The following is a 26,968-nucleotide window of genomic DNA, read 5'->3' on the forward strand; positions in this document are numbered from 1 at the left end:
CTGTACTTACATCGGCACCACTACTCCTTCATATGTGCCTCTCTCTATGGCCATGCGTTCCTTAAAATTGGGGACACATTCTCAGAAAATGCATTGTTATGCCATTTTATCACCATATGAACATAGTAGAGCATTTATGTGCAAACTAAGATAGCTATAACCTATAAATACAAGATGGTATAAGATGGCCATATAGGTAATATAATTTTATGGTACTGCAGTAGATGACTGAGACATCTTTATGCAATGTATAGCTATAGACAGACTGTAGAGTGAATACGTGTGTATCTGTCCCACTATATATGTATAGACAAATGGAAATAGATGGATGTGATTGTACACTTTAATGATGCAACGGTCATATGTCATTTTTTAAAGATATTTTATTTGTTTATTTGACAGAGAGAAAGTGGCACAAAGAAAGACACAGAGAGAGTGTGTGTGTGTGGAGGGGGAGAGAGAATGGAAGTGCCAGGGCCTCCAGCCACTGCAAACAAACTCCAGATGCATGTGCCACATTTGGCTTATGTGGATCTTGGAGGTCGAACCAGGATCCTTTGGCTTTGCAGGCAAATGCCTTAACTGCTAAGCCATCTCTCCAGTCCTGTCATTTTTTTTTTTTTTTTTTGAGATGGAGTCTTGTTTTGTGGTCCAGGTTGGATTTGAACTTTGAATCCTCACCATCTCAGCTTCCAAAATGTTGGTATTACATGAACCTCCTCACTCTGCTTAGCAGTAAGCCCTCAGAGGCCAGAGAAAGTAGAGGTAGGTTGAGGTTGATAAGAGGTTATTTGTCTTAAAATAACTGGTCAGTGAATGGCACTTTAGGGAATATGATTCATGAACAGACATTTGAGTGGAGTGAACTGTGTACAGACTTGGGGGATCAAAACCTTGAGCAGGAAGGGAACGCTGAGGACAAAGACCTGGCGGTGATGTCCACACAGTTACGGTGACAGCTAGGGCAACCAGTTGCAAAGGGGTCAGGAATGTTGTCCAGGCTTCTGTATAAACTGTGGTCATGGGGGATGTCCTCCTCCCTTTCCACCCAATCCAGGGCAAGGAAGTTCACCCTACCCTCTGCTTCCCAAGCACAATATGTCCTTTCTTGTATAGGTGTTAGCTTTTTGTCTTCCCACTGACCACATCACACAAGCTTGATATTTTATTATTTACTCTTAAACATCTTACTGAGTTGCAATGAACACACAGCAAAGGTGGGGAATTCTGCACTGGATATATATATTTTCTGTGGCCCGCAAGTAGACCCCATACAACAGGACCCCCAGAGACCCCTTCACTCTCTTACAGCCCCTCCACCTCAGGAAATGCTAGTAACTAACAGCTTAGATTAACTTGGGCAGTGTTTATAATCTATATAAATGGGATCCTAAACCATGCACTCTTCTGTATGACTCCTTTCTGAGTTTAATATGCTACTTGTGAGCTTTGCCTATCACCGCATGTAGAGGGCATTATTCATTCTCATGGTTGTGTAGTTTTCTGTTGAGGCAACATACCACAATTGAATAACTTATTCTATTACTAATGGGCATCTGGACAGCTTCCAGCTCTGGGATATTATAAGTCATGCTGCTATGCACGTCTTAGGATATGAAATTTGGTGAACATATGTAATGCATTTTTGTAGTGTGCAGTGGAATCATAGATTTGGGGAATGTGAAGAGAGAGGAGATGTTGCCAAAGGGGTTTCCATTGCTAATGCATTTGAAATAATGTTTGTTTTGAGGATTACAGAAGTAATGCATATGTATTGATGGGAATTTGGAAAACAGAGTTAAGTAAAAAAAAAGTCACATATTAATCTTTATTTTTATGATTAGAGGCTTGTAATAATGCTGCCTATGTCTTTCCATTTGTTATTTTTCTTTTACGTTATAGTATATTCAATATTATTAAAAGTTTTATCAAGAGCAAAAATTTTAATGGTAGTATTCAAGTATGTCAAAATAAATATGATTATTTAAATTATTTTATTTTTATTATTATGAACATTATTACATAAAGTTTGTGCATACTTCTGATTATTTCTTCAGAATGCATTTTGAGAAACATAATTTCTAAGGGATTAATATATTTAAAAATTTTTAAATATTTTATTTAATTTATTTGAGAAAAATGGGAAAGGAGAGAGAGAGAGAAAGGGAGAGAGAAGGGGCATGCCAGGGTTCCTAGCTGGTGCAAATGAACCCCAGATGCATGCAACCCCTGTATATCTGGCTTATGTGGTTCCTAAGGAATGAAACTTTGGTCCTTTGGTTTTGCAGACAAATGCCTTAACTACGAAGCCATTTCTCTAAACACTTTTTAAATAATATTTTTATTTATTTGAGAGAAACAGAGAGAGAGAAAGAGAGAGAGAGAAAGAGAGAGAGAGAGAGAGAGAGAGAGAGAGAGAGAGAGAGAGAAAACAGGAATAATGGGTGTACCAGGGCCTCTTGCTTACAGCTGCAAAGAAACTCCAGATGTGTGTGAAACTTTGTGCATCTGGCTTTAAGTGGTCCCGGGGAACTGAACCAGTCCTGGTAGGCTTTGCAAATAAACACATTTAATCCCTGAGATATCTCCCCAGCCCCAATCAAACCCTTTCCAAGATTGTTAGAGCCACAAGTTGGGTCATTATGCACAGAGACATTGCCTCTTAACTATAACTGGTGGCTAACTGCACAATGCATGACCCATATTCCCCAATGAGGAGAGGCCCTTTGGAGAGGGGGGGACAGGGAAGAGGCTAATGATGGTACCAACATGGCTGTATACACACTGTGTACATAAATAATAAAAAATATTTTTCTTAAAAAATAAAAAATAAATAAACCCTTTTCATGTTCTAATTTCCCTCTAAATATTTAAAACAGAAGCTGCTTACATTTATGTTCCAATGTGTGTTGCAGAAAACATAGTACAACGTTTTACTAAATAGCATTAATATGATAGCAGTGAAGGATAAATATATATGTGCTGGACATTTGTGTCTTTGGTTATTTCCATACTCCGATTGTTTGCTCATTTTCTAGAGTATTCCTTTCTTTCTTATATAGTTGGTATGAACTTTATATTTTTAAATGATTCAGTGTGAAAACTCAATCTATTGCTAAGTTCCTTGTTTTTTAACTTATATTTTAAAGTTAACTAACAGTCTATGAAAGAAGACTCCTGTCCCATGGGCAGAAAGCACTGAGAACAACAGGTTGTGGTTGACACGTCACTCAAGGGAAGAGAACTTACCTGACATGAGTCTGATCCACAACACCTCAAAGATAATAACAAAAGAGGGATGCAACTTACGTTCCATGAAAGGAAGGAACATATAGGCTGTAGAGGAAGGTACATAAAAACTGAAGAGGGAGGTCCATATAGACTGTGGGGATGGTGATATAGACTGTGGGGGAAGGTGCATATGGACTATAGAAGGAGGTGCATATGGACTGTGGAGGAAGCTTACCACAGACTGTGCAGACATAGCCTTGTTCTGACTACATTACTTTTTCTGATGAACCATCACCTGCTAGTATTTGGAACTGGAACATAAATTAGAAGCATGAGTTCCCTCCCACTGTTCGTAAATATGCTCTTATGAAAGGACTGGATGAGATCTGAGACCTTGCTCCTCTTTGTATGGAGGCACATGTGAAGTAAGAAACTAAGGCGTGTGCATGCTAGCTCACGTCAGAGGATGAGAGCACTGACGTCATTCCCTCCAACCATCACTTCACTGGCTGCAGAAGGGCAGTGGAGTTTTCTATGAATTCGTTTTGTGTTATGGAACATAGATAAACACATACTATTTTTCTGACTTTTGCTGGCAGTCACACTCAGCTTGTGGAGCCCTCTGGCAGGTGGAGCCCCAGGGGGACACCCACACCGTATGCTTCCCTATTATGACCCAGACCAGAGGTTACTTTTTCAGTTAGGTTCCCTGGCAGACCATGTAGCAGGAAGACTTGTTTCCAACTGCTTCTCTAGATGCCTCGTGCATCTTGGTGCCTGAGGCCTGTCTCTTTTGTGACTCCTTTTGGCTGCTCACCCGCCTATATTGAGGCGGAGCCTAAATGAGCTTCTGGAGCCTTTCCAGAGCCTTGTGGGAAAGCCTGAGTGTGCCTGGTGCCAAATGGGCCTATGTGCAAACTTGGAAGGGAGCCAGAGATCTAAAGATGTCTGAATTCCTCAGAGCGCATCCTTCCAGTAGACATTTCCCAAAGCAAGACTGGCCCTTTAGGATGACATTTCATTAGAACTCAGTTTCTTGGCAATATTCTCTGTAAACCTACAAGGAAGTCTACTTCAAAAATGAAAATCTGGAATCTATCTCTCGTCATAAAATTGGACTTGCAGAAAATTTCAAAGTGGCATGAGCAACCCAGGTCTAGGGTTTATTAATGGTACTGAGCCACATGTCTTGGTTGGCTGTTTATGACATAGGGTAGATTCACCACCCTCCTCACAGATTGAAATCATCTGGCCACGAGGTGTGAATTAGGGACTGTCAGGTAATTCAGGAAGAAATTTTGCGGGAATTTCTGAATTGTGATGCATACATCACTCTTAACTAAACTCAGATCAGACACTTCATATGTTAATGCTTTTCAGATTGCAAAAATAAACACATAAAGCTCCCATTGTGTACAAATTTACAAACGTTCCATGGTTAGAATGTATATGGCTCACATTGTTTTTACACGTCTTGCTTCAAAACCTAAAAGTGTAAGAGAACACTAACTAGACTGGATTAAAATGACCTGGCATCACTAATAAATTTTCCATTTACAGTTAAAGTAAAATAGAGAATTCTCTTTAATAATTAAATTTGTGGATTTTAGATTCTGTAGTATTATAAAGTAACTTGAAATCAGTTTTAGGAAGTGTTTAAATTTTATGTCTTTTCCTTAGTCAGGAGAAGAAATTGAAGCTGATGCTTTCAAGTGACACATGATCTTCATCTGAAGAAAGGTATGGTTTAAGCCAACTGCCATCGGAACTGAGAGACGCAGAAGAAGATGCTCTTGTATGTTCATTTTGCTGCAGAGAAAGTAGCCAGGGCGCAGTGCTTAGATTCACCAAGGGAGAGGCAGCGGAGAATCGCTCACCGCAGGAGAGAATCACTCATCATCAGAGAGCTTCCCCGCCAGCCGTCTGCCTCAGCGCTCATCATAGCTGAGGAGCTGTGTGGCTCCCCCTGGCTGGCTTGTCCTCAAAGCAGCCCCTCACTTTTCCATTTCTAGGACTCCTCTAAGGGGGTTGTGGGAGAGGCTCTGGGGCTGAACACTTTGTGCCTTGTACTGCCAGAGACATGGTTTCTCAGCTGTCTGCATACAACAAAGGCATTCTGGACATGTGGCTCATTAAACTGAGAAGCCAAGGTCTCCTAGTTGGTCAAACTAGCGCAATGTGTTTCGGATCACTGGGCAAGTACGTAGTTAGGTGAGCTCCCTGTGATGGTTGCAGCTCCTGCCCTCCAGCAAACATGGTCTGCAGTAACGCAGAGTTCAGCGTTCGGAGTTGACAGGGGATGTCTTCTTTATCTCTTGGTACAACCTATTTAATGTGGTGCTTTCCTTTATAGTAATGGAAGGATCCAGTAAACTGTCAGAGGGCATTAGACATTGTGTATATACTGTACAGTAAGTAGGGATGAGCGCAAGGATGAACCATAGAAAATTGCTGCTTGATGGGCCATATGGTTAGATGCAGTCCTGGTGGTACCCTCTAACACTCCGTGTTCAAGTCAGTCAGTGAACCTGATGCAAAAGCTGATGGAGATCGTGTGGGGGCCCATTCTGAATTGAATACAACCATGGGGCAGATATGAAGCTCAGGAGTAGGCCCATACATGTGCCCAGTTGACTCAATGGAAGATATGTCAGGTTCAGGGTTCAAAATAGAGGGGACCTGAGACAAACCATTTCTTGGGCCAAAGAATTTAATGCCTGGAACAATGCTGGATCTGGAGCTGAAGGGAAGGCTTCAGAATTCTGAGTATGGGGAAGGATGATTTCTTGTTATTATTTATTTATTTATTTATTTATGTTTGGGTTTTTCGAGAGGTAGCGTCTCACTCTAGCCCAGGCTGACCTGGAATTCACTATGTAGTCTCAGGATAGCCTTGAACTCATGACGATCCTCCTACCTCTGCCTCTCAAATGCTGGGATTAAAGGAGTGAGCCACCATGCCCGGCTGTTTCTTTTTATTTGTAACATTTTGTTGACAATTTTTCAGATGTTTATATGTATTTTGATCATTGCTTCCCTTCCCATAACCCTTCCACTGAACCACTTTCTCTCTCCAATCAGTCCCTTTAATAATTTTTTTCTTTTTAACTTTTTATTGACAACTTCCATAAATACATACAGCCTACCAAGATCATAATCCCCTGCAAACATGCCACCCTTCTTTCCTCCCAAATTCCTGCCTCACTGAATCCCTTCTTCTCTCCAACTAGTCTCTGTTCTGTTGTGATGCCATCATTTTGTTCCCCCCTATTATGCAGGTCTTGCGTAGGTAGCACTGGCCACTGTGAGGCCATGAATATCAAGGGCACTTTATGTCTGGATGGTAGCATTGTAAGCATGTCTGTTGTATTTTTGCCTTCTTTCACCGTCCCTGCTGACATGTTGATAGGCCCCATATTGTGCGGGTAACGACAGCTGCTGTGAGATCATGAACGTGACAGCCACAGCCTATCTAGGATATGGTATTCAAAAACACTTCTCTCTTTTTTTTAAATTTTTTTAATTTATTTATTCAAGAGCGACAGACACAGAGAGAAAGACAGATAGAGGGAGAGAGAGAGAATGGGCGCGCCAGGGCTTCCAGCCTCTGCAAACGAACTCCAGACGTGTGCGCCCCCTTGTGCATCTGGCTAACGTGGGACCTGGGGAACCGAGCCTCGAACCGGGGTCCTTAGGCTTCACAGGCAAGCGCTTAACCGCTAAGCCATCTCTCCAGCCCAACACTTCTCTCTTTTATGTTCACTCGGCCCCTTCCTCCGCAATGTCCTGATGCCTCGGCACTTAGCAGGTATAACAGAATTGTCGCATTTAATGCTGCATGTTTAACTGTCACTTCTTCTCAGCGCTTTGAAGAGTTTGATTCTCCCACTGTTCACTTCCATCTGTGAAAAGAAGCTTCTCTGAACGAAAGTGAGAGCAGTCCTGTGACATGAATGCACACATAAGTATTTAGAGGGAAATTTGACAGGCACAACATATCTATTGAACCCAACAGTGGTAGTAGCTTTCCCCCTGGCACCTAGGTTATAGCTTAGAAGATCATAGGCACTAGGAAGGGGATTTAAATGCTATCACAGAAAGGAGAAGAGAACCTGTGTTGCAATGGAGGGGCCCTGTGTAATGTGGCTGAGGTAGGGGTTAGGATAGGAGATGGTCACTTTAAGCCCAAGCGTGCCCAATTATCATAACAGAGAGTTCCAAAATCCCAGAGCTAGTTTGAACATGGCTGGAGGGAGGAGAGAGAAAAGGGGAGTGAGAAAACAACCCTCTTAAACTCTTATAAGAAGGGAATGAATGAATGGTACATGTGGCAATTGGGATTCATGGGAAAAAAAGGTAACCTTGATCTGAACCTCATTCTGAATACAAAAAAATAAAAAATCAAAACGTATCACAGAGTTACACAGCAAGTGTTTTGTGTTAGATTCCTTTCTATAACTAAAGAAAAAATGTACTTGAGATAATCAACTTTTATGGAGGAAAGGCTTATTTCGGTTTATAATTTTCAGGCTTCTGCTCATAGTCAATTGGCTTAGTGATTTCCATGGGTGGAGTGAAGGCAGAGGATGCTCCTCGTCTCAGAATGGTCAGAAAGCAAAGCTAGAAGAGGAGGGGTCCTTCAAGGTCCTGCTCCCAGTGGCATGACAGGCACCCCTTCCTGAGGGTCTTGCTGCCTCCCAATCAAGCCACATGCTGTAGACAGAAGCTTCAGTACGTGAGCCTTGGGAGTACATTCCACACCCAAAGTCAAACCTAAACGTGCTTTCATATGTGTTTATGTGTAATTGGAATTAGAGTCGGAGCCTAGCTCTGGAAGCCCTACTACAGCAGACTTGGTCACTCATCCAATGAAGCCAATGAAAAGAGCCAAATTAATAGCGAAAACCAGACAAAGGAGAGTTATTCAATGTGGCCACACTGGAGAGGGATGACAAGATTCAGTGATCTGCAAGCCCAGCTTTTTCAGACCCTGATGTAGACTGTGTTTAAACAGAGGACCAGACGTCAGCATAGCGACACAGCCCACCACTGGCTGGCTGCCAGTCTCTCCTATAAGATGGTCTGAGAAGTTCTAGCACTGTGTAAATCCCTTTTGAGGGGAGACAGGTTTCCCTTCTGACTGGCACCAGGCTTTGGCATTTTCTTCCTCCCTCCCTCCCTTCCTTCCTTTTTTTTCTCTTTTTATTTTCTATTTTTGGTTTTTCAAGGTAGGGTCTCACTCTATCCCAGGCTGACCTGGAATTCACTATGGAGTCTCAGGGTGGCCTCGAACTCATGGTGATCTTCCTACCTCTGCCTCCCGAGTGCTGGGATTAAAGGCGTGCGTCACCACACCCGGCTGGCCTTTTCTTTCTTATAGCATCAGGTTCTTAAGGAAATCTCTAGCTTCTTGGGATTCATTGTTTTAATGGTGAGACATCATGTATCTCTAGATCAGTTTCCTATTGGTCAAGCCCGTTACAAGATCTCCACACTGGAAACAACTCGAGTGCATTCAGTGGTAAATAGCTGTGAAGTTAGATGAAGAGTTCCTGAGGCAGCAAAAACATGATCTGTAGAAGAAAAAAAAAAATGAATAAAGCAAGCCTCCCTCCCTCAAATTCAAAATGTTCTGTTTTATGTAAGAACCTATTACAAGGATGAAAAGATAAGCTGTAGACTTGGAGGGAGTAGATGAATCATAAATCTGATAAAGACTCGTAAGTAGAATATATAAAGAACTCCAAATATCACAAGTTTTTTTTTTTAAAAAGTCAAATTAGACAATGAGCAAAATATACTATTTTTTCATTACAAAACATACACAGATGCTGGGCTGGGAAAACAGCTTGGCAGTTAAAAGAGTTTTTCCCTTAAGCATGGGGGCCTCTTGGGCTGGAGACCATAGAGTTCAACTCTGTATGGCCAGCCCCATAAATGTCAAAGAAGTAAGAATCACCGAGGCTCCCTGCCAGACAGCAGCTCTGGGCAGAGGGGGAGACCTTGTCTCATGGAAGTACATAAGCTATAAGAGGACAGCTGACATTCTCCTCTGTGCCCCACACGTGTTTATAGGGTATGCATCTGCACACACATGTACATACGCCACACCAGACAATATTCTAAAAGGATATACAGATGCTAGATAAGAACATGAAAACACGTGTGACTTCAGCAGCCATTAGAGAGAGTCATATGAAAGCCCACTTGCACCTAGAGGCACCTAGAGGAATGGCTGGAATGAAAAGCTGCTACCACCATCTACTGGAGATGATGCGGGGAAACCAGGTTGCTCATGCGCTGCTGGAAGGACAGAAGGACACAGCCACTCTGGAAAGAGTATAGAAAATTATAAGTTAAAAAATGTACTTGTCTTGTACCTAGTAATTTTCCTTTAGGTATATAACCCAAAGAAATAGAAACATAGACTCACACAAAAGCCCACCCACGCTTATCTTTTAGAAGCTTAATTAGTAGCAGCTATATGCTGGAAACGTCCCTAATTTCCTTTAGTTCCTAAATGGTTAACAAATGGTGTGAATCCACACCCTGGAACACTAGTGAGCAAGAGAAAGGGATGGATTATTGATAGACACAGCAAACTCGGATGAAACTTAAGTGGAAAAGGCCCATCCCAAAGGCTCCATACATGTGATGCCATTTACTAACATTTCAAATGATACAATTTCAAGGATGGCAATGGAGGTGGTGGTTGGGAACTCGCAGAGAACAATTGTTGTCAGGTGCTGGGGAGAGAGCAGGCCTATGTGGCTATGAAAGGTAGCACCAAAGACTCCTGAGATGAAACCATTTTGTATTGTCTGTGCGGCAGTTTACATAAATCACCATGCGCAATAACACAGAGTAGAATGAATGTGCATATACACACACTGGTATATACCACATTGAGGAAATATGAATATAATGTTAACGCATTCTATTAGTGTCAATTTTCCTATTGTGATATTGTATTATACTTATGCAAGATTTATTACTGGGAGAAACTGGATGAAGTGCCCATGGGTTCTCTCTGCATTATTTCTCATAGCTATATAAGAATGTATAATTATTTTAAGTTTCTTAATACTAAAAGAAAAAGGATATGAAGAATAAGTTAAACTTCAAGATGCAAAGGCAGATGACATGGGCTAACATGCATGTGACAGAGGAAGTGAGCCTTACCAGGCTCACACATGAAGAGAACTGAAGGCACCGTGGGCAGGCGACATTGCTTTAGCAGGGTAAGCAGCCATAACAAACAAGAGAGCGAGAGGGAGAGAGAGAGAAATGAGATCCTGCAAACGGAGGGGGCTCAAACTCAGAGTGGCTGTAAATAAGTCTTGGGGTGGCGGCTTAGCAGTTCTCCAAGAGATCAACTTTTGAGATTGTGGCAACAAATCAGAAAGGTCCAGGAGGGACTTGGTGGAGGGACATGAGTGTATTTCATGCTGCAGCCTTACAACCGCCACTTTGGATGAACTTGAACATGGGCTGAGCATGTAAATCTTTCGACAACAAAAACCAGAAAAGCAGTTATGAACTCCAAGAGAAACAAAAAGAGCTCTGAATATGGTGGTCCCAATACAATTGAATCCAAGTGTACCATATCTTAAGAAATTGATGTAGAATAAAAAATAAGGTATATTGTCTCAATACCATGAACGCTTGCCATCCAGAGGTTATATCATGGGACCATACAAAATTATAATTCTAGAAGACTCTAGTACTATAGATTGAGCACTGTTTTATCATAACAAAGTTAATGCCATTACTTAGCTATTACTTTTCAATGTGTGCATATATACATGTATGTGTATGTTCCTGTTTTTGTGTGGAGACCAGAGGATGACCTCTGGTGATATTCCTCAAGAATTCTGTCCCAGGGCCGGAGAGATGGCTTAGCAGTTAAGCACTTGCCTGTGAAACTTAAGGACCCCAGTTCGAGGCTCGATTCCCCAGGACCCACGTTAGCCAGATGCACAAGGCACATGCATCTGGAGTTCGTTTGCAGTGGCCGGAGGCTCTGGCGCACCTATTCTCTCTCTACCTGCCTTTCTCGCTCTGTCTGTAGCTCTCAAATAAATAAAAGATGAACCAAAAAAAAAAAACTAAAAAAAAAAAAGAATTCTGTCCCCCTTTCTTGAGACAGGGTCTCTCATTGGCTGGAGCTCACCAAGTTGACAAGCTCCAGGTGTCTGCCTGCGCCCACTTTCCCAGTGCTGGGATTACAAGGACATACCACCATGCCAGACTTTTTATGTGGGGTCTGGGGATCAAATTCAGATGCTCATATTAGCAGGCAAGCACTTTCCTAACTGATCTATGTGCCTAGCCTGCTTAATTTTAAAACTTTGAACTCAACCGTAAAGTATTGAAAGGGCTCTCTGATTACAAAACGGAATGAAACTTGAACGTGTGGCTTTGGCCATACTAACCACTTAGTATATCCTCAGAGAAGGTGTTAGCCGGTCAAAGATGCATCTGCACTTGGAGGCTTACTATCAGTCACAATCACTGAGACACGAGAAGCCCCTCAGTGCCCATCACTGGGTGGACAGCGGAGGACAATATGCTATTCAGCCATCAGAAGACAACATTCTACCATCTGCTCCAACTTGAGTGACTCTAGAAGACATTACAATAAATGAAATAAACTAAACACAATAAGATAAACACAGCATCTTTCACTCATACCTAGTAGGTGCTCTCTGACAAGTGAAGGGCAGAGTAGTAGTTACCAGAGGCTGAGGAAAGAAAAGGAAGGAGGTGATGGGAGAAGTCTGTCACGGGTACAAAGTTATACTTAGGTAGAAGGGAATGAGTTCTGGTGTTCTGTCGCACAGTAAGGTAAGCAGGTTTCCAAACAGTTAGATTTCAAATGTCTCACCACAAAACAATGGCAAATATTTGAGGTGACGGAGTGAAGACTATGCTAAGGACTCTGATTTGGTCATCACACGATGTGAAAGGGCACACCACAAATCTGTACCATAATTATGAATCAATTAAAGTTAAGGAAGAACAAAAAAACGGACTGAATGTCAGAGGTGGAAACGAGAGAAACATTTTCACCATTCATTAGGAAAACTGATGGATACATGAGCAATAGAAGTGTGTCATTTAAATGAAATGAAACCTTAGGCCAATGCATAGATTCAGGGTAGATAAATGGTTTCCAGCCAGTCCTTCGGTGTTGCTTAACCTGGGTTTGAATCCCAGCTCAGGCTCTAACTTGTTTGCTGCTTTTCTGCAAGTTAGTTAAGTCCTCTACCTTTTCTTCTTCATCCGAAAATGACGCCTATCCAGAGTATCCATGTCAAGGTGATGAGGAAGAAGTGTGGGCTCATGTTTGTAAAGTTCTCGGTGCTTGGCAATAGTAAGTTTGGTATGTCCGATGGATAAGCAAACCATGAGGCTCATGTGAGGCAGACTCAGAAGGGCCTCTCGGGGAGCAGAGCCAACATGCTCACTGAGCATGGACCTGGAGTGGAAGAAGACGGACTGGGCAGATGAAGAGAGGCATCAAGAACAGAGAAAGGTTAAAGAGGACCCTGTAGGAGCAGGTTGGCCTGTGAGACTGTCTTTTCTTTTCTGAAATACACACACACACCCACACACCACAAGTCACGCACAAGGCACAAACACACAAAGACAACGAATCCTTTTAGAGCAAAGGCAGCTTACTACTTACATAAGTAGCAGAGGGAAGAGCAACCAAACTTCCAGATCCTGTGCCTTTAACAAGGTGATTCTGAGACAAACATGGCCAGCTGACAGCAGAAGAATGGTGAGGAGCCCCCGCCACCCCTGCATTGTGGAGGAGCCACTGCTGGACCACAGGGAAGGATGCTGCCTGCTGCTGGGTCCCATGGAGATGAGGACAGGTCTCATGACAGCCTCCCAGGGCGACAGGAAGGTGAGGAGACGACAGAGGGAAGATGGGAGGTGGCTTACCAGCAGCCACCTACGTTCTGTGTTCTGGGCTATTACAGATTTTCTGCCAAGACTTATGAATGGAATAATGGTCACTTTATCATCTTATACAGGGCTTATGTGGACCTGCGTACGGCTGCCGTGGGTGGCATGCATGCATATATAAATATGTAGTATCCAACGAGGAGGCCTGAGTCACCCAGATTGGCAGGAACAGGGACAGTTGACCATTTGCAGGCAGCAAGAGAAACTGAAGATGATCAGTGTTTGAGTCATTTTCATCCTAACACCTAGACCAGCCAAAAAACTGACCACTGTAGAAACTCACAGCCAAAGTTGAGCAAAAGTAAAGAGCTGTTGGGTGTTTGAGTGTGAATCTTGGTTGTGACTGAACTGCTCTGAATGAATAATGGGAGGGCCCAAGTTACTCTGCCTCATTCCCAGACTTCACTCCCCACCCCCACCACCTTGGAGGGGTCACTGGGAATGCTCACACAGAGAGGGCAGTGGATAGTAAAGTCAGCCCAATGATGGCTCACTGTTATTCCAAACCCTTTAGGTAAAATTGCTTTTCACAGAACAAAAGTTGGAAGAGTTGATGGCACCCAGCAGGGGAGAAGTGGTAAACTAGACTTTCTGCTGGTAACAAGAGCATTTACAAAAACCTTACCTGGTTGTGTCATTGGGCTCCTGTGGAGTAGGGACTATGAATGAGAGCATGAGATAACATAATGCCCCAGCTACCTGCCCACTCCCACACAGACCATCACCCGGAGGTGCCTAGTGGGAGAGGCCCCGGGCTCAAGTCATCTGCAGACCTTACCAGGGCACTCCACCAACTCGCAGGCACCGAGAGTATGGAATGGTCCATTAATCTATGGGATTGGAAAGTGCTGAGAAGGATCTGATCCAAAAATCTGAAGGTGTTTACTGCTCCTTGGTAATTCTCTTCACTGCAGAGGTGATGATTAGCTTCGCCCAGTTCCTCAAGTCATGTGCCGGAGTCAGGAGCCCCTCAATTAGCTGTAGGAACTTACATAAGTCTGTCATGCTAAATGTTTTTTTAAAAAAGTGTAGCAAAATGTGGCTTGGCACATTGTTACATTGTGAGGATTAAATGATATAGTGTACTTAAGTACTTACCACATGGTGGATAGTAATTGGAGCTATTGGGGGCACCATTATTACAGGAAGGTAAATATTGGGAAATTATTGTTATTTACTAGAATATCATCATAAAACATATAATATATATATATATATATATATATATATATATATATATATATATATTTTATGTACTGTCCCAATAAAGAGAGTTACCTAGAATCACCATGGACTGCAGTGTGCCATTTTGAGTTTATAAGTAACAATATAGGGACAGTATTTGGTCTTCTGCAGAGTAGGGTCCCTGTTAGTCACTCGTGTCAAGGTCAGGCAGATTTTGGCCAGTTGCTTTGATATGACCTTGTCCGCGTGGCCAGTGAAGGGGGACTTCCTGCTCCTTCATCTTATCCTGCAGCACACGAATGCCTCTTTTCCACTAACACTTCAGCAACTTCTTCACCATTTTAAACTCAGCTGCCCTATTTTCAAAAGAAGCGCATTTCTGATATACTTTAATGTCTGAATAAAATGGTTCAGTTTAATTATTGGGTAATGGCTCAGAGGCAAACTCTCCAGTCCCTCTAAGACATCTACTGGGGACTGAGTCTTCCTTCCTGCATGGGGAATCACTGGGCGTCACAGAGCTAGCAAATAGTGACAGCCAAATCTGATGGCCTGTGTTTTAGGGAAATGACAATTTTAATGGATGCATACCTTTGCACATTTACAGATTGTTTTCGGGTTTGTGTGTGCTTGTCTTACATGTTATAATTGTAGACTGTGGTTCATTGTGAAATATCACCCAAAGGCTCCTGTGTTTGAATACTTAGTCCCCAGTTGGTGATGCTGTTTTGGGATGCTGTGAGACCCTTAGGAAGTGGGGCTCTGAAAAAAACTAATACAGAAAGTTGGCATTGAGAAGGGGGGAGGGGTCACTGCTATTGCTGTGAGAAACCTGACCATAGGGATAGTAAGACTTTGAAAGTGATTTGTGGTGGGAATGTGGAAGACTCTGGAGCTGTGGTCTAGAATGTCATAAGCAAAGATTAGAGAGACAGTGGGGTTGGAGTCAACAGAAATGTGAATAGTAAGGCCCAGGTTCCTAAAATTTCAGAGAGGAGCAAATAATCTATCAGAAATTGGACTAGAGGTCATATGTGTTACATTGTGGCAAAAAAAGAAAAAAGATCTGGTCATATTTTGCCCATGTCCTGAACATTGGTGTGAGGTTGAAGTCAAAGGTAATGTACTAAGTTATTTGGTGGAGGAAATATCAAGGCAGGGTAGAATCCAAGTTGTCCATGACTATTCCTCATTGCTTCTATCCAGAAAGAGAGAGAGAGAGAGAGAGAGAGAGAGGGAGGGAGGGAAAGGGAACTGGGGATAGGAGGAGGGAAGAATGGAAATATGTTAAAATGTGTTGTTTGGAGAGTTTCGAAAGGGGTATGAATTTGGTTCAAGTTGCAGACAAGACTGGAAAATGTGATATTGTTGTCCATGTAGTTTTGATTTTGCCAGCATGCAGAATACATGAGTTATAGAGACATCAAGGCTTTCATCAAGATTCCAGGAAGCTGCTGTGGCCAGGCAGTGGGTGGCAGTTTCCACTTCTCTGCATGAAACTCCTCATGGGGATGCGTGTGATGCTGTGAAGGGGAAGCCTGATATGATGGAGACCCTAAGGTCTTGGAAATGCTAGGAAACCGGGATGTCTGCTGAGAACAGCTGCAGGCACCACAGTGAGCCAACCCAAAGACAAGACCATATTGCTGCAGGTGAAGGACTCTCCAATCCCACAGGAGACCAGGTCAGAGTCCCAAATGCCAAACACAGAGCTGCAGGGTTTGACGCTTGCCCTGAGGGGTTTGTTCCTTCCTTGTTGTGCCACTTTTACTGCCTCTGGAGAGGTGATGTTTACTCTGAGCCATTATGTATTGGAAGTATGTAGCTTGTTTATTTGATTTTAGAGGAGTTCACAGTTAAGAGATTGCTTCTTGTCTCAGATGAAACATTTCAACAGTGTTTGGACTATAAAGACTATGGGGACTTTTGAATCAGACTGAAAGATTTTGCATTATGAGATAGCCACACGCCAATGGGGACCCTAGGCTGAATGTTCTGGTTTGAATGTGTACTCTCCCTGTTGTGTGACTTTTCCTGGGCAGCCATACATATGTACTATTTATTGAAGATCAGGCATGGAACATTCCAAAGAAATAATTACAAATCCAAGTCTGGAATAGTGAACCCGTAATCATTGTAATTGTTCACAGGAACATAGATGAGGGCTTCCTTAGAGGAGCATGGGTGACTCAAAGGCAACTGTATCTTCAAGAAGCTGATCCCAGCATGGCTGCAGACTCATTGTAGGCAGTTAGGCCAGGGGATGCATATCCTCCTAGGCCAGAGGATGCATACCTTCCTAGACCAGAGATGCATATCCTCCTAGGCCAGGGGATGAATATCTTCCTAGGCCAGGGGATGCATACCCCCCCCACACACAATTACTCACTGACTTTATAGCTTTTGGAGGGATCTTGTGAATCTTGTAAGTTTCAGGAGCTTCTTGAGTTTTGTAACTTTTGTTAACTTCCTGGGCTTTACTAGCCTTCTTCTGGGAGGGGATATTTCAATTTGGAGCAAAAAGCAATGTAACAGTCCTCCACGGAGTCAGTGTTTGAGTTCTTGGTCTCTAGCTGGTGGTGCTCTGTTGGGAGACTGTGGAACCTTCAGGAAGTGGGGCCTGGCTGGAAGGAAGTGGGTCACAGGGAGGCAAGGCTTGAGGGTTATAGCTCAGTTCCACTTCTAACCCCAGCCTCTGCATGCTGACCACCCACATCAGGTCACCAGTCACCTCACACTGCTGCCACCACTTCTGTGAGCTGCCAAGCTTTCCCCTCCATGATGAAGTGTGCCTTCTCACTGCGGAAGGAAGTAAATCCTTCCTCCCTTACGTTGCTTTGGTCAGATATTCTGCCACAGCTATGAGAAAAGTAACCAGTAGTCTCTTGCTTTATATGGCACACAATCCACTGGCCTCCCATCAGAGTGGGTGGAATTCCTCAGAGTCTACTACATTCACATCTCATGGAAAGTGGGTATTACATGTGCTCTAATAGACATGCTAACAGGCCAAATGTTAAAATGCAATGCACCTTGTAGCCAGAGTCATGGGGGCCATTAGGACTTCCAAGCTTATTAAAGAAGTGCAACAGGAATTATCTTCAGACCAGGACAAGAACAGCTCAGCTCATACAGGGCTCTCAGAGCTTACATGCTGCTCTTCAGGGGAGCAGGAGATGGTTCTGGTGAGGTGAGAACTCAATTCCACTCACGTCAAACAAAGAGTGGCAACACCAGCCCATCAACAGAAAGGCAATAAGCTCATGAGGAATAAAAAATACTGTTCCATTCACCAAGCTAACTTAACTGTGGCCATGCTTGGGGAGATTATATAAACAACTATTAGACCATGTCTCTTGCATGAAATATTCACCTATTTTCTGCTGCCAAAACCAATAAAGCACCTCCTTGGCTGAGTCATCCAAACATTTCCTTTGACAGCAGTAGCTTTCAACTCCCAACTGTGAAGCCAAGTTTTAGGACAAATAGTTTACCAGCCCTATATCTGGCTATGTGTGAAGTTTTCTACCAGCCATTAAAAACATGCCCTACCGTTGTGCGTGTAACTTCAGTAATCCCTGGAAAGTACATTGAAAGGAACAAATGCATCATTTTTCCATGGCTCTGAAACTGTAGATGGGTTTTGTCTACGACATAGATAATGTCATAAAGTCAAGACACGAATACCCTTTCCTTTCCATATGTGTGTGTGTATGTGTGTGTGTGTGTGTGTGTGTGTACATACAGGCACATGCTGTGTCATCTTTAAATTGTGTAGTGGAATTATTGCTAAGCCCCATGGATCTATGCTGCAGATGGCTCTGAGGCTGGATGCCCTTCTTCTCCCTGGACTTGATACCGAAGCAGTCTGGGATTTTTAGACTGTGAATTATTCACAGCTCATATGACATTCTCCAGATTCTGTAAAGAATGGTTTTCCACAAGCTTGACAGTTTTCTAAGCCCATTGCCTTTGCATGTGGACTACACACAAGTCAGGGCAGTTCAAGTTTCTCTTTACTTGAACCATGTAGAGACCATCAAGGGCACAATCTCACCATTACTGTGACTGGCTCATCAATAACAAAGATCCAACCACTTTCTTTTAGCTTCAAAAATGTAAGTCAAATTATATGCCATAGCTATAGTAACTTTCACGTGCTTAAAATAGGACTCCTTCAAGACATTCTGAGTAAAGATTGTTGGCTTGCTTTTATAGATAAGAAGTTCCCAGTGCTTTCTCAATTTGAGAGAAATTTCACAATGCTTTGACTCTGTGGAGTTATTTCAAAATTGCATGCACAAGACCCTGGGGTTAGTCACTGCACAGCATAAAGGTGGGTATGGTGGTGTATGCCTGTAAATCCTGCCACCTCGGAGGTTAAGGAAGCAGATACCAGAGTTCAAGGTCATCCTCAGCTACACTGAAAGTTTAATGCCAGCTTGAGCTATGACTCCTTGTCTCAAAAACAAATAAAAAGCCATGTGTGGTGTGCATGCCTTTAATCCCAGCATTGAGGAGGCAGAGGTAAAAGGATTGCTGTGAGTTCGAGGCCACCCTGAGATCACATAGTGAATTCCAGGTCAGCCTGGGCTAGAGTGAGGCCCTACTTTGAGACCCCCCCAAAAAATAAACACACAACCGTAAAAATCAACCAAACAAAAACTGTACAGTGGTCCAATGTTTCCAGTAGAAACTCCTTACAGAGTTATAGAATGATATCAAAACTAGCTTGTTGATGTTGGCCCACTTCACTGAATAATGAACTTATTTCAAATTTACCTCATACTCCTTTGTGTGAGTTTACCTGCAGGCAGATTTATCATATATGTAACTACTTATATATCCACTATCTTGGTCAAGATCCCACCAGGACCTCTCTTGTGGATCTTTAAAAATCACATCCTCTGGCTCCCTCTACCTCCCTCCTCCATCCATAACACCCGGGAATTACTAATTTTTCTTCCATTCCTGCAACGCTGTCATTCATAAATATCACATAGAGGGTTGGAGAGATGGCTTAGCGGTTAAGGCTCTTGCCTGTGAAACCTAAGGACCCATGTTCAACCTTCCAGGTCCCACATAAGCCAGACACACAAAGTGACACAAGTGTGCAAGGTTGCACATGCCCACTAGGAGGCGCATGCATCTGGAGTTCGATTATAGGCCCTGGCACACCAATTCTCTCTCTCTCTCTCTCATCCAAAACGAAAATACCACATAGAATAAAATCACATGGGCTATAAGGTTTCCTTAACAATAGCTTTATCGGGATGGACTTTACATAATACAGAATATTTCAGAGCACAATTTGGCAGTCCTTAGCATATCCAAAAAGCTGTACAACTGTCCCCATTATCTGATTTCTAAAATCTTCAGATACTGTATACCAGCTCACTGTCCTTCTCCAAAGACCCCCTCCCCAACTCAGCCTTGGCAACAACTGGTGAAGGGCAATCATGTTGCAAGCTATGTGAAGGAGAACTTTGAAGTACAGAAAAGTCATCTCCATTACATATCAAGCCATGCAGCACGTGTGGTTTGATGGCAAGAATAGATTAGGTAAAGGTGCATATCAGAAAGTATATGCCAATTACCATAAAATTAAACAAAAAACAAGCTATAATTCACATGCCAGCAGATGTAAAGTGGAATCACAAAGATGATCAATTAGAATCAGAGAGGGCAGAAAAATCAGGAGTGCAGAGGAGAAACCACTCTTGGATGCAATGACTAGGAAGGTGCTAAAGATTGGTGGTGGTTGTTGTGAAAGAAATGTGAAAGCTATCAGAATGAAAATATCAAAGTGAGGTAACTTTTGTCAACTTTCACAATAAGTAAATCCAGGAGGCTATGAAGGAAGGTTCTTAGGCTCAGTCGCCTGATGGAAACTATCACCGAATATTGCCAGAGCCCCAAGCTCACAGACACCGTCGCAGCCTCGAGGAACATGTGTCTACAAGGACAGCTACCCAGCAGGTGACTGTTAAACCTTGGAACGCAGCCGCCACTTTTGTTTTTAAACTGTGGGGCCAGGGATTACTGCTTCAAACCCTCTGAGCTAAATCCTCCTCCTTTTTATCTTTAAAAGCTTCCTCTTGTTCCTTCCTCCCTGAATGCACTCGTACATGCAGCACGCATATTTCCACCATGGAACTCTGCTAGTCCCAAATAAATATCACCTCCCTTTGGAGACTCTCTTTCTGACTGTGTTTTTATTTAGGTAGACCATATTAATCCAAATATTTCAATAACTGTGTGATTCAGAAAAAAAAATAGAAAAAAAAACATTGTCTCACATTTCATAGTAGTATACAAACAGATCATCAAATCAAGAGGCCACTGCTATGAAGCATATGGTTGACTCAACTTCCACCATTCCCACATAACAACATGGAAAGGGAACACATAAGCCTGCAATGACAATGACATAATGGAGGGACTGAAAATATAGACCTACTAAGTGCCAGGCATGAGGTGGGTCATCAGATGAGGCACTGCAGAGGCTACAAGAACAAGGGGGAATGGCATGTAGGCTTGTGTAAAGGTGGTGAACATGCCCTCTACTGAGTGTGGTCAAGTTCATCTAAGTAACAAACTATGCATCCCGGTGCTCCTACAGCCTCACCCGTCTGGTGACCTGACATCACTTCTTTGGATATGATGGCCTGAAAGCAGAGTGTTCCCGGGGTAAGGGGTCCGGCTGTGGCTGCCCTTGAAGCTCATCTATTCATGAGCCACTTTGTTTCTAGTAGCTTCCCTCTCTCCCGGGTCCTCACTGACTCCCATCTACAGCCCCGCTCACACCTCAGCCCAGTGGTATCCCAGTCTCAGGCTCAGTCCCCAGCACCTCAGCTGGACTCAAGGCTGCTCACTTTCATGTGGAGGAAGTCTAGATGATTTCAGGACGTGATCACTCAGTGCATTCTCAAGTCGAACAACCTCTGCTCCCACATCTGTTATCACCACTTTTCATAGACAGTCACGGAAGCATGTAGCTCTTGGTCAAGCAAGATAGTATTTGCTTGTACTCCCAGGACTAAGGAGACTTGCAGAGAGTTGTGAGCCCAGCCTGGGCTGTGTAGTTAAGACCCTGTAAAAAGAGAAGAAGGAGGAGGAGGAGAAGGGAAGGAAGGAAGAGAGGGAGGGAGGATGGGAGTGAGGGAGGGAGGAATGGAGGAAGGATGGGAATGAAGGAAGGAAAGACAGAAGGGAGGAAGGGAAGGAAAGAAGACATTTATCTCTTGACCTCAGGGCAGAGAATGCAGGTGAGTGGGCCAGATAACAAACAATGTGGAGTTGGTGCAGAGGCAATCCTCTTCTCCCTGCCACGCAGGTCCCCTCGATCATCTGAGCATGTTTATACTTCCTCCCTTGTAGAAGGGCTCTGCCTTCAATTACTCTCCAGAAGTGAAATAGATCGTGGCCAGACCAGAATCAGGCCCCTTTGATCTTATTTCCTGTGGAGTCCAGCCCTGATTCATGACCATCCTGCAAGTCCTCTGTGTCCAGGACCTCAGCCCATGACCAGAGCCAGAGGGGCCCCACTGTGCATTTTGGAAAAGAGTCGTCAGAAATCGTGCTCATCCTGTCTCCTCCGAACTCCCCAACAGAGCCTGGGTGTCTGGAACCGCTGTGGGGAGGCATTGCTTAGTTAGTTTCCACAACTACACAGTGGGCTGTTCAAAGTGCATTCACAAGCAGAAAAAGTATATGGAAGGTGAAGAAATGGGTACATAAGCAGGCTGGAGAGATGGCTTAGCAGTTAAGGCGCTTGTCTGCAAAGCCTAAGGACCCAGGTTTGATTCCTCAGTATCCAAGTAAGCCAGATGCACAAGCACAAGGTGGTGCATGCACAAAGTCTGGAGTTCATTTGTAGTGGCTAGAGGCCCTGGTGTACCCGTTTTCTCTCTCTCCTTCTATCTGCGTCTCTCTCTCTCATAAACAAAATGTATTTTACAAAGAGATGACCCCAGGCGTGGTGGTGCACACCTTTAATCTCAGCGCTCAGGAGGCAGAGGTAGGAGGATCGCCACGAGTTTGAGGCCACCCTGAAACTACATAGTGAATTCCAGGTCAGCCTGAGCTAGAATGAGTAGAGTGAGACCCTACCTTGATAAACCAAAAAAATAAAAATAAAAATAAAAAATAAAATAAAACAAATAAAAATAAAAGGAAAAGAAAAGAGTACTCAAGTCATGGCAGGGTTTATGTTTGGCAGGGATAAAAATGGCCTCTTGGGGCTTCTCAAGTGCAGTGTTAAATGAAAACTTTTGACACCAACAGATCTGTAATAAAAAATAAGATCCATTAAACTATTATGGATGCAAGCCCAAAATAAAAGGACCCGTCCTGGAAACTCCCTAAGCCACCAGCAGCACGGCATCAAGCAATTGGGAAAAATGTTCACTGGTCCCCAAAAGCCTGAGTGCTTTATAATGGAATTTTGGAAGGAAGAGATAAATTACTGTGATTCCAACCTTTCCTCGACAAGCTCAGGCGCTCATTGATTTCCCACTGCAGACCAGTGGTTGTTGGCTGCTCCGATTAGCCTTGGCCTCCGAGTTGGACTGTGAGCTTCACAGATGCCCTTATTTCCTTCCCACCTTTGCTGTTCTATTACAGGATCTTGCTTAGAGGTCCCCCAGCATAGACAGAGTTCAATGAATATTTGGGAACAAGTGACCAGCCTTTGTTTGCAGAATTAAATAATTTACCAAAGTGTTTACAATCTTTCCTAGGGAAAAAAATCCCACGTTTGGCTATTAAAAAGATAATTTCCTTCCTGTATGTATCTTTGGTTGGAGTATGTAGTATATTTATTTTGAGGATGGTGGGCTCGGGTGAGGACAGTCTGAAGTTTTCATACTTGTTCTTACATCTCTGATTACAATAAAGAATCTGTAGTTTCTGATTCTCTGCCCACTGAGTGGCAACCAGGGAGAGTGGATTCAGCAGAGGAAGCGGATCTGGAAGGAGATTCACATGCTTGCTGGAGCCTTGGTAACTGAGCGCTTTGCTAGTATTTTAAGTAAAGCCATTGCTGGGCGTGGTGGCACGCGTCTTTAATCCCAGCACCGGGAGGCAGAAGTAAGAAGATTGCTGGGATTTTGAGGCCAGCCTGAGACTACAGAGTATGAATTCTAGGTCAGCCTGGGCTGGAGTGAGATCCTACCTTGCAAAAAACAGCTGTGATTTTTTTAAGTAAAGCAAATAGTAGCACTAGACTCCTAATATCTTTTTTTGAGGGTATGATATATATTTTATTATACATTTGGAAGATATTTGTGCTTAAATTAACTTTTTGTTAAGTAGTAGTTTACCCCAAAACATGTTGATTCTTTTTGTTATGAAATTTTTATAATATACTTTATTTTTATTCATTTACTAGAGAGATAGAGAGAGAGATCTTAATCCTTTTTAGGTGAGACCTGTGTTTTGTGTTGACACTATAATCTAAGCTACTCTGAAGCTGAGACAGGAGGATCATGAGTTCAAGGCCAGCCTGGTTAGCTGTTACTGAATGGAATATTGTATAGCATTTGGGTAGCATGTGTGAGGCTCTGAGTTCAATCCCCAATACCACAAAAATAAATAAATAAAGAGCCACAAAACACTCTAGGCTACTTGCACGGAAAGTCTAGAGAGGCTCAATGGAGAATTAATAGACTGTTAACGAAAATGCTCTTTTCACTTTGACAAACACACAGTAGGAATAGAAAGGCTGGTTTGAATTTTGATTTCTCTGTGCAAATCTACGGATGCATGAAAACTACTTCCATAAATAAAACTTGTATACTTTTCTAGTGCAACTTTTTGCAGTCTAACCTGATTCCCTTGCACGTGCATGTGTGTGTACGTGAGCAGACAGAGGTTGACGTTAGGTGTCTTCCTCCATCAGCTTCCTCTTTAGTTTTACTGAGGCAGGGTCTCTCAGGTGACCCTACAGCTCGCTTAGCTAGCCACATTGCCCCAGTTATGCCCTGACTCTGCCTCCTGTGAGCTGAGGTTACAGGCAGTCATTGCCACTAGGTATTCATGTGGGCGCTGGGATCCCAACTCCAATCCTAACAGCAAGTGCTTTATCCGCTGAACCATCTCTCCTGCCCTTCTAACCCGATTTAAACTCTACAATTAAAACAACAATATGTATCAAAATAGCATGTGGGTGGGCAGCAAGTGGGTTCCGCCCAGAGTGGGGATTTGAGCTGCCACCGTTGCACTGGAAGAAGATTGTCGCCTCTGGAACGCTCCAGCCTCGGGGGCCACAAGGACGTCACAATGCCGAAAGCTCTAGAGGGAAAACTTGCAGGATGGGGGGCGGGGTGGGGAAATCATCCATCCATATAGTAGAAAAGCAGCTCAAACCACCAAAGAGGCTCATGGGCAAGAGAAAAAGGAAATGTTGAAGAGCGAGGGGCCTTGTGTCTCAACCTTATAGGTAAAAAGCTTCAGGGGTTTCATGATCGTCTGGATCCTAAAATACACACAGGCGCGCGCGCGCGCGCGCACACACACACACACACACACACACACACACACACACACACACATTCAAAGAAAGCTGCTTTTGAGCTACTTGAAAGGAATTTGAATCGATTCAGCACCGAGCTGGAGCAGATAGAGAACCGCATCAAGGACGGGCATGGCATGTGGCACGATGCCAGGGAGACGGTCATCAAGGAGATGATGGAACCAGAGAGCAGCAGTATGAAGGCTATGGTTTGAGATTCCAGACATTTTAAATACCAGGAATCTAAAAACTTTTCGGGAATGGGATTTGATCTGAAGAAATTACCAAACGTTAAAATTAGGAAACTCTGGGCTAATAGTGCAATTCCTAATGTGCGCAAGAAGAAAATTGTTCTAAGTCTTGACAAAGATATAGGGAACTGGAGAATCAAGTGACTCAGTGTGGAAATGTCCTCACTGCCTTTTTGCCCACATTTGAGTTGAAAATAAATAATTTGAGACTATCAAACCCTACTCATTGATTATGATGAGTAATAGTAAGTATGGAAGAATTTTCAATGTAACTAATCCTCTCATATAATGAGTCTCATTTGCAGTTTCAAAAATGGTGGTATTGGGCTGGAAAAATTGCTTAGTGGTTAAGGCACTTGCCTGCAAAGCTGAAGGACCCAGGTTTGATTCCCCAGGACCCATGTAAGCCAGATGCACAAGCTGGTGTCTGCATCTGGAGTTTATTTGCAATGGCTGGAGGCCCTGGGGTGCCCATTCTTTCCCCCTCTCTTTCTCTGTCTCTCTCAAATAAATAAAAAGAGAAAGAAAATATTTTTAAATGGTGGTATGATCTTTATTTATAAATGAAAGTTACTTTTATTTTAATTTTTTAAATTTAGGAATTCTATTGACCTGCTTTCCATTATAACTAAATTCCAAAACTTTGAACTTTCAGAGAAGAGACTTTTCTGACAGTTATGAGAGCTGAGAAGGCACACAGCATAACACCAGCCCTGGCGAAGCTCTGACTGTCTGATATAATAGGTGATGGCATCGCAGTGGTTGCTGTGAGGTGTATGGCAGAGAGCAGGCTGGACACAGTGAGGAAGGGGCTGGTAATGACCTAGTTGGACCAACCTCTTTTTTTCCTGCTTTTTTATTTTTTTCAAGGTAGGGTCTCACTGTAGCTCTGGCTGACCTGGAATTCACTATGCAACCTCAGGATGGACTCAAACTCATGATGATCCTCCTATCTCTGCCTCCCAAGTGCTGGGATTAAAGATGTGTGCCACCACGCCCGGTTTGGATCCACCTCTTACAGTCCTGCTATCTGTTAGCATCACCATACTTAGAAAAAGCTTAGGACACATGCATTCTTGGGGAGCACACTTAAACAATACCAAAGCACAGCAGAAATCTTCAAAACACTTGATCTGAATTTTATAAAGGGGAAAGCAGCTTATGAGAAATATAAAGGTTTTAAGTTTTTAGTTATGTGTATTTAGAATTGCCTAATCTCACTTTACGGAAAATAGACCTGTCTCCTTAAAGGTCCCTGTCACTATCTCTTGCATTTGGATAATAACAAAAGGGTACTTCAATACTGATGTCACACTAATTTTACCCTTAAATATTAATCTATTTTCAGAGGGTGTATGTGTGGTATATGCCCATGTGCATATGCACATGTGTGGAGGCCAAAAGAGGGTATCAAGTGTCCTCGGTTGCTATTCTGCCATATTTTATTGAAATAAGGTCTCATTGAACCTGGAGTTTGCACTATTTTTTCAGTTAGACTGGTGGACCAGTGAGTTTCCTGTCTCCGACCCCTCAGAGCGAGGTTTACAGGCATGCAGAGCTTTTTTGTTTGTTTGTTTTGTTTTGTTTTGATTTTTTTCAAGGTGGGGTCTCATGTGAGCTCAGACTGACCTGGAATTCACTATGTAGTCTCAGGGTGGCCTTGAACTCATGGTGATCCACCTACCTCCGCCTTCCAAGTGCTGGAATTAAAGGCGTGAGCCACCACGCCCGGCGTGCACATCCTTTAACACGTACGGTGGCTCAGCTCAGTTCTTCGTGCTCATGAAACAAGCACTGTGATCCAGCGAGT

At 43.2% G+C, this 26,968-nt stretch overlaps 1 pseudogene; it reads left to right on the forward strand.

Moving 5' to 3' along the window:
* The first annotated feature begins 24,675 nt into the window (after positions 1-24,675).
* Positions 24,676-25,302, forward strand: LOC101594659 (annotated as a pseudogene).
* Positions 25,303-26,968: the final 1,666 nt, after the last annotated feature.

This window comes from Jaculus jaculus, chromosome 18 (genome assembly GCF_020740685.1).
Source record: "Jaculus jaculus isolate mJacJac1 chromosome 18, mJacJac1.mat.Y.cur, whole genome shotgun sequence".
In the NCBI taxonomy this organism is placed as follows: Eukaryota; Metazoa; Chordata; class Mammalia; order Rodentia; family Dipodidae; genus Jaculus; species Jaculus jaculus.